General features: G+C 42.7%; 1 pseudogene; it reads left to right on the top strand.

Moving 5' to 3' along the window:
- Positions 1–828: 828 nt before the first annotated feature.
- On the top strand, positions 829–1,620 carry LOC138172423 (mitochondrial dicarboxylate carrier pseudogene; annotated as a pseudogene).
- The last annotated feature ends 6,490 nt before the right edge of the window (positions 1,621–8,110 follow it).

The following is an 8,110-nucleotide window of genomic DNA, read 5'->3' as shown; positions in this document are numbered from 1 at the left end:
CCAGGTCAGTGGTTTTTCCAATGAGATATTTCACATTGCCCTCTAGTTTTTCATTTGTTTGGATCTGTTTTATAATATCTTGATGTCTCATAAAGTCATTAGCTGGGGTGGCTAGGTGGCACAATGAATAGAGCACTAGACCTGGATCTGCAGGCCAGGAGCTCTGGAGGCAGCCACATGGCAGCAACTGCAGCTGCCCCGCCTCTGCCACCTCTTGCCCCAAGGGCAGGGGCCAGACTGTACTCTTTTATCACCCAGTTTCAACAGAGTTCCCCACTGACCTTTTACTTTCTCTTTGGAGTTTATGGGTTGAGAAGTCTGGAAACCATCACAGCTGCAGGTGATTCACTATCCTGAAATTGCCTCTGGCTGGTCTGGGCTGCTGGTCCAGTCCAACAACTCATGTGGGACTGTGCTTGGCTCCCAGCTTGGTGTGATAGACCCTTCCTGTTGGTCTGCCAGGCTGCCTTCAGGGGGAGATTTGTTTCTCTCTGTCACTCTGTGGGTTCTGTAGCTCTAAAATTTGTTTAGAGTAATATTTTACAGGTATTTGAGGTGGTTGGGGTGGGAGCTCAGACCAGTTCCTGCTTTTACTCTGCCATCTTGGCTCTGCCCCGAGATATCTTGAGAGTATCCTTGTATTGCTTCTCCTGACCACCATGTGAACACTTGCCCTGTGTGAGCTCTTCATAAACCAGTCTTTTTGGCTCTCTCACTGCGCCTGTCTCTGTGCATTGTGTGTTCTGCTCTGCCAGCTTGTGGTCATCCTGGCTCTGGTCCGAGCAGTGCGGTGCAGCCTGGTGAGGCTCTGCCCTGCGCAGCACAGCCATGTCCAATAAGCACGTGTCCCACTGGTACTTGGTGGGGCTGCCCTCCTCTGGGGCCGTGTGCTGCACTCACCTGCTGGACGTGCTCAAGGTCCATCTACAGACACAGCAGAAGATGGAGATGAAGATGACTGCCATTGCATTAAAGATAGTTCGGACAGGTGGCATCCTGGCCCTGTACAATGGCATCAGTGTTCCATCTGCTGGCAGATGACCTATTCCCTTACCCAATTTGCCATCTATGAATCATTCCGAGACCGAATGACTGCAGGGAACCAGAGGTCCATTCCTTTCTATAAGAAGGTGTTGTTGGGATCTCCTGGAGGTTTTGATGTTTGTTGGTTTTGTGGGGACTCCTGCAGATATGGTGAATGTCAGGATGCAGAATGACATGAAGTTACCTGTGTACCAAAGGTGGAACTACTTCCATGCATTAGATGGCATCATATGTGTAACCTGTGAAGAAGGTATAAAGAAATTGTTTTCTGGGGTTACAATGGCATCATTCCGAGGGGCACTTGTCACTGTGGGGCAGCTATCTTGTTATGACCAAGTCAAGCAGCTGGGCCTCAGCACAGAAATGATCTCTGACAACATCTTTGCCCACTTCCTGTCCAGTTTCATTGCTGGCAGGTATGCCACCTTTCAGTGCCAACCCATAGATGTACTTTAGACTTGTCTGATGAACTCCAAGGGAGAATGTCAGGGTGTCTATCTATGTAGCTTCATTTGCCTTAACTGTCCTCTTGGCCCCTCATCTGGACCTGCCCTCAGAATGCTTTCTGTACCTTAACCTCATGGAAGGGGAGGTTTGTAGCCAATTTGAAAAAAAATCTTGAAACATGACTCCTTCCTCCCACTGCTTATCCCTCCCTCCCTATACTACCCTGGATTTCCCTTTATTTTTATACAAGCAGGGAAAATAAATGTTTACAGGAACTCTCCTCTCCTCCAATCCCCACCCCCCTTCCTTAGGAATGTGAAGTAAATTCTGGTGGTGGTGGCCCTCCACCCTAAGGATTGGGTGGAGATGTCTTTAAAAAGCCTTCTTTACCCTGAGCAGTTATTAAGTGCAAAAGATTTTATAGAGGAAAATTAACTACACTGTATGGATGGTAACTTTCCATACCATTTCAGTAGTCAGAGAGATTGAGGGGTAAGGTATATCCTCAGTCTGTCAATTATAATGGACTTTGACTTGGTCCTCTGAGTCAGCCTACATGTAGTTTTCTTCTTAGCTTCTTCTCATTTTGGGTTAGTTGGAGAATTGAGCACTCTGAGCCTTATTCTTTTCCTTTCTTTTGACTGTGAAAGAGGAAAATTGATATCCAACAGATATCGTTCTCCATAGGTCCTGGTGAGAAAAAGATGATAGTTTTTTCCTCCCTCTCTCATCCTCCCCGTGACACTTTCTCCACCTCTCATTGTTTCTACCATTAAGTTCATCATATCTTCCGATTCCCTGACCCTTTGCCATCTGGATCAAAGTGACTAAAACATCACCCAGTCTGTAGCATTCCTTTACACCACCACAGCTTCCCATCCCTTCCTTCCAGGTCAGACCTCCAGTAGCCTCTATTGCCAACTGCTCAGTGATTGCTTTAAAGATCAAATTTTAGCCAAAACTTATGCACCAAATAGCTGCTGCTGTCTTCAAGGAATTTTTCCTCTATGCCTTCTGATTTCCCTTCTCCTCTCCCAGACTCTCCATCTCCTTACTTTATAGCACCACATTTCACCACAGCTACTGAGTGGCTTGTGTTGGACAAAGGTCAGGAGGCCTGGGAATGGAAGGAAACAGATGTATATTTTGACTTTTTATTTTCTCAGCCCTCAATTTCCTACCTCCCTAATATTTGATGTTGCTTGTGTAGAAAGAAGTTGGGTCAGTCAAGTTGACTGATTTCCAACCAAACCATCATGGCACCCACTTGGAGGTGTCTTTACACCCCCACCTTGGAACCATTACTTTTCTAGCTGACATTAATGTTCTTTTTCACCTGTTGCCAACTACCTGCCCTGTGGCCCTTAGGAAGTATACTGTGTTCTGATGTGTACTGTAAAAATTTAGAGAAAGGCAGAATTGCATGGTGGATAGAACCCTGGACTTAAGGGTTGGGAAGACTGGATTTAAATCCTGCTGCTCGCATTAGCTCTTTTGACCCTGGTCAAGTCACTCAACTTATTTGACCCTCAATTTCCTCTTCTTAAAATGAGTGTCATCATAAATAATAAAGTAACATGATAAAAACAAATCTAAGGACAGCACCTTCTTCAGAGGGTTATGGTGAGGATCACATTAGCTAATCTGTGTTACATACTATGGAGATATGAGATGCTATTATTATTGCTACTTACCTGTGTGTGGTAGGAGTTACAGATCAGTCAGGTAACTTACTAATGAGCCAGAAAAGCTTCAATAAACCAGTGGGAAAAGTTTTCCCTTCCTAAATCAGTTGAATAAGTTTTTAGTGAGTTCATCCCTTTGCAAACCAGCACCAACCAGGCCTTGAATTTTAGAGAGTATTCAAAGAAGACATTGCTGCTGCCCTGTTTGAGCTTACAAGTGTATGTGGGGGAAGGCACTGAAAAATGATTCTGGGACAATGGAGGAGAGCATGACCTGGGCCAGAAACATACTTCACAGGAACAGGTCTTTACTGAGTGAGGGCTGCTGGGTGCCAAATTAGAGCTATGACTAAATGGGATATTGTCACAGTCATCTGGATGTGAGGTACCATGGTGGTATGCAGTAGAGAAAGGGTTTCTGTGGAATTGGGGAATCCTTGTAGCAGTGGTATAGAAAATTGGATTAGTTGCATCTCAGTCCTCCTGAAGATTTAATAAGATAAACAGCTTCAGTTGCTGTTAGCTTCATTGCTCACCTACCACCGCCACTCCCTACACTCCAGGAAAATGGAGCCAGGATCTTTTTTCTAGTTCTTTTCTGAGTTTGTTTCCCACTTCCTGTGTTAGATGGTTTCTATGGGGTATATAGATGCAGAGATTTGTCTTTGCTGAGATTTCCAGAGATTTCCCTTACCCTACCCTGGTATGGTACAAGAGGGAATGGGAAGACCATTTCATTGAGCTGAGTGCCCAGTTTTATTTACTTGACATGGGTAATGATCTCCGTGGCAGAACTAATAGAAAAGTTTATATCTGGATTTAAATTTTCATTACCCTGTCTTCTTTTTTTTAATTTTATTTTTCAAATGCTTTATTAAATTCTGATTTACATTATTCATTTCCGCCAGATTGAGAGTTACAAATTTTCTCCCCATTTTTCCCCTACCCACTGCCCCAAAATAGTGGTCCCACAGGATATACCCTCCTCCAATCTGCTCTCTCCAATATCTTCTCCCATACCCCCCTCGACTTTTCTAGAAGGGCATGGTGGATCTCTGTGCCCTAGTCCCTGTATATCTTATTTCCCAATTACATGTAAAATAGTATATATATATATATATTTTAAACATTTGATTTTAAAACTTTGAATTCCAGATTCATTCCCTTCCTCCCTTGTCACCCAGCCTTACTGGGAAGATAAGCAGTTCAGTATAGGTTGTACATGTATGGCTAATGCAAAACATTAACATAGTAGATATATTGTAAAAGACTGACTATATTTCCCTCCCTCCTATCCCACCTCCCACTTGTTCTATTCTCTACTTTGATCTTGTACTTTTTCAAAAGTGGGTGCTTCCAATTTCCCTCCCCCCTAGTCTGCCCTACCTTTCATCATCCCTCCTCTCATCCCCTTCCCCCCTACTCTCCTGTAGCATGATACCCTATTCAGTATGTATTTCATTACCTCCCTGAGCCAAATTAAATGAGAATAAGGTTGACCCTCAGTATGTATTTCATTACCTCCCTGAGCCAAATTAAATGAGAATAAAGTTGACCCATTCCCTTTTGCCTTCCTATTCTTCCCCTCCATTGTAACCATTTTCCCTTGCCTCTTTTATCTGAAATAATTTACCCCATTCTGTCTCTCCCCATCTTCTCTCATTATATTCCTCTCTCACCTCTTTATTTCACCTTTTATGTATCATCCCTTCCTATTAAATTGGTCCTGTGCCCTCTATGTATACCTGTATAGATATATATACACACATTCATATATGTATTCATATGCCTGTATACCCTCCGATATAGACATATATCTATATCTATATCTATTCCCTTCAACTATTTTCATACTGAGAAAATTTTCATCAGTTACAATTATTGTTTTTTCCATGTAGGAATGTTAATAGTTCAACTTTGATAAGTTCCTTATGACTTCTTTTCCCTGTTTACCTTCTCATGCTTCTCTTGCTTCTTGTATCTGAAAGTCAAATTTTCTGTTCAACTCTGTTTTTTTCATCAAGAATGCTTGAAAGTTCTCTATTCCACTGAATGACCATATTTCCTCCTGAAACATGATACTCAGTTTAGCTGGGTAGGTGATTCTTGGTTTTAATCCCAGCTCCATTGCCCTCTGGTATATCATATTCTAAGCCCTTCAATCCCTCAGTGTGGAAGCTGCCAGATCCTGTGTTATCCTGATTGTGTTTCCACAATATTCAAATTGTTTCTTCCTGGCTGCTTGTAATATTGTCTCCTTGATCTGGGAATTTCAGAACCTGGATATAATATTCCTAGGAGTTTTATTTTTGGGATCTTTTTCAGAAGGTGATTGGTGGATTCTTTCAACCTCTGTTTTACCCTCTGGTTCTAACACATCAGGGCAATTTTCCTTGAGAGTTTCTTGAAGGATGATTTCTAGGTGCTTTTTTTGATCATGGCTTTCAGGTAGTCCAATAATTTTTAAATGATCTCTCCTGGATCTATTTTCCAGGTCAGTGTTTTTTCCAATGAGATATTTCACATTGCCTTCTATTCTTTCATTTGTTTGGATCTGTTTAACAGCATCTTGATTTTTCATAAAGTCATTAGCTTCCATTTCCTCCAATCTATTTCTGAAGGAATGATTCTCCTCAGTGATCTTTTGAGATTCTTTTTCCATCTGGCAAATTTGGCTTTTTAAGGCATTCCTCTCCTCATTGCCTTTTTGAGCCTCTTTTGCCATTTGAGTCAGTATGTTTTTTAAGGTTTGGTTTTCTTCAGTCAGGCTGTTGACACTCATTTCATAATTTTCTTGCATTGTTCTCATTTCTCTTCCCAATTTTTCCTCCACTTCTCTTATCTTCTTCTTAAGGTCCTCTATGACCTGTAACCAGCTCGTATTTTCCTTGGAAACTTTTGGTGCAGGAGTTCTGACTTCACTGTCTTCCTCCTGTTCTATTCTTTGCTCCTTTTTGTCCCCAAAATAGGAGTCTAATATTGGATTCTTCTGTTTGCTTTGTTTCCTTTGCCTGGTCATGTTGCCACTCAATTACTTGACTTTTGGGCTTTTTGCCACAGTAGGACTCTGCCACCAGACAGGGGAGCTTTTGTACCAAATGCTGGGGTTTTCTCAGCTGCTGGAGGTATTAGTTGGGTGCCCTTGCTGAAGCCTCCACATGCTCTGGCAAGCTGGTCACACATCCCAGGACCTCCACCCTAGACTGCAATCCAGATCCAAGCAGGTTAAAGCAAGAGCTATTACCCCTCCTACTGGTTGCTTGGTCCCCCTACACTGTGCAGGCCAGCAGCAGCTTCTCACCCTTGGGGCAAAAGCCAATGGACTCCCAACTACTGGTCCCAAAGTCCAGACTGCACTGACCTCTCACTTTGTCCTTCACATCTATGTGTTGATAATTCTGGAGATGGCCACAGCTGCTGCTGATCTGGAGTCCCTTTGGCAGGCGGCTGGTCAGACCCACTCTGGGGCTAAAACCTCATTATGGGGCTGGGCTGGGCTCCCAGAGTGTTGTGCTGGCCCCATCCTGCTGGCCTGCTGGGCTGTCCTCAGGGGGAGGTTAGCTTCTCTGTGTCATTTTGTGGGTTCTATAACTCCAAAGTTTGTTCAGAGTCCCCTTTTACATGAATTGGGGAAGGTGAAAGCCAGAGCCTTCTACTCCACCATCTTGACTCCCAGACTCTCTCTTATTGTTAATAGTAACATTTTTATAGCACTTTAAGGTTTGCAAAGCACTTTATGTCCTTTTTTTGTGTATAAATTTGCAAATGTTATCTCATGTTATCCTCACAGCCACCCTGTGAGGTATGTAGAGTTATCTTATTTTTACAGATTAGGAAATTAAGGCTGAGAGAGGTTAAGGGATTTGCCTTGTCACACAACTAGTAAGGGCCTGAGGCAGGATTCGAATTCAGGTCTTCCTGACTCCAGGCTCTGTGCTCTATCCACAGCACAAACTACCAGAGTAATTGATGAAATAGCAGAAACTATGTAATACATCACAGCAGGCTGCAAAAATTTAGTATCTATGGCATATGCCTAGAAAGACATTATCAGGTGGCTAGAACTATACATCAGAAATTTGATATCGTTTATTAACTAAGAGATGCCAGATCCCTTTATTACAAATACAAACTCCAAGATATTTTCGAGAATTCAGTCAAAAACTCTACTGGAAGTGGAGCATCATCAGAGACAGAACTTTTGGACACAACCTCTTAGGTACAACATTGTCCATAAAGAGGTGGTTTTTTTTTTTTGCTTTTTGGAGGTCAGTTGGGGTTAAGTGACTTGCCCAAGGTCACACGGCTAGTTTTTGTGTTAAGTGTCTGAGGCCAGATTTGAACTCAGGTCCTTCTGACTCCAGGGCTGGTGCTCTATTCACCGTGCCACCTAGCTGCCCTGACCATAAACATTTAAGAGTAATAGTCTTAATAGATGTTTCCATACCCAGCACTCACCATCTTCAAACTACATGGAATGAAGCATTTTTAAAATATAGAGACATGTGCGAATGGGAGATTTTGTGGAGCAGAGCCTAGCTTGCCTTTCTGTTGGTGCTCCTTCACAGTGCTTAGCAGGGGCTTTACACATTGTAAACAATTAAGCAAAGCCTTTTCCTACTTTTCTTCCTTCATTCTCCTTGTAGAAGAAATTAAAACCATGTGGGAGCAGGAAGAAGCCCCAAACATCTCTGTTTTCCTGGCAACAGCTGGTGGCTAGATGTCCCAAAGATACTTTCAGCAAATCTGTGGAAGATGAGCTCATATCTCAATACTCTTACCTCATTTACAAAAAGCAGTCATTTCAGCCACCTGTGCAATAGCCCACAGAAGAGTAAAAGTAAAACAAGAACAGGTTAGAAATTTGGCCTTGGATGCTTTCTATCTGAGGAGATGAGAATGAATAATAGTAAGTTGTTTTGATTACTAATTTT

Source organism: Petaurus breviceps, unplaced genomic scaffold (genome assembly GCF_028583685.1).
Source record: "Petaurus breviceps papuanus isolate PSGF00001 unplaced genomic scaffold, PetGlider_PUasm1.0 532, whole genome shotgun sequence".
Lineage (NCBI taxonomy): Eukaryota > Metazoa > Chordata > Mammalia > Diprotodontia > Petauridae > Petaurus > Petaurus breviceps.
This window is presented reverse-complemented; position numbering and strand designations above follow the sequence as displayed.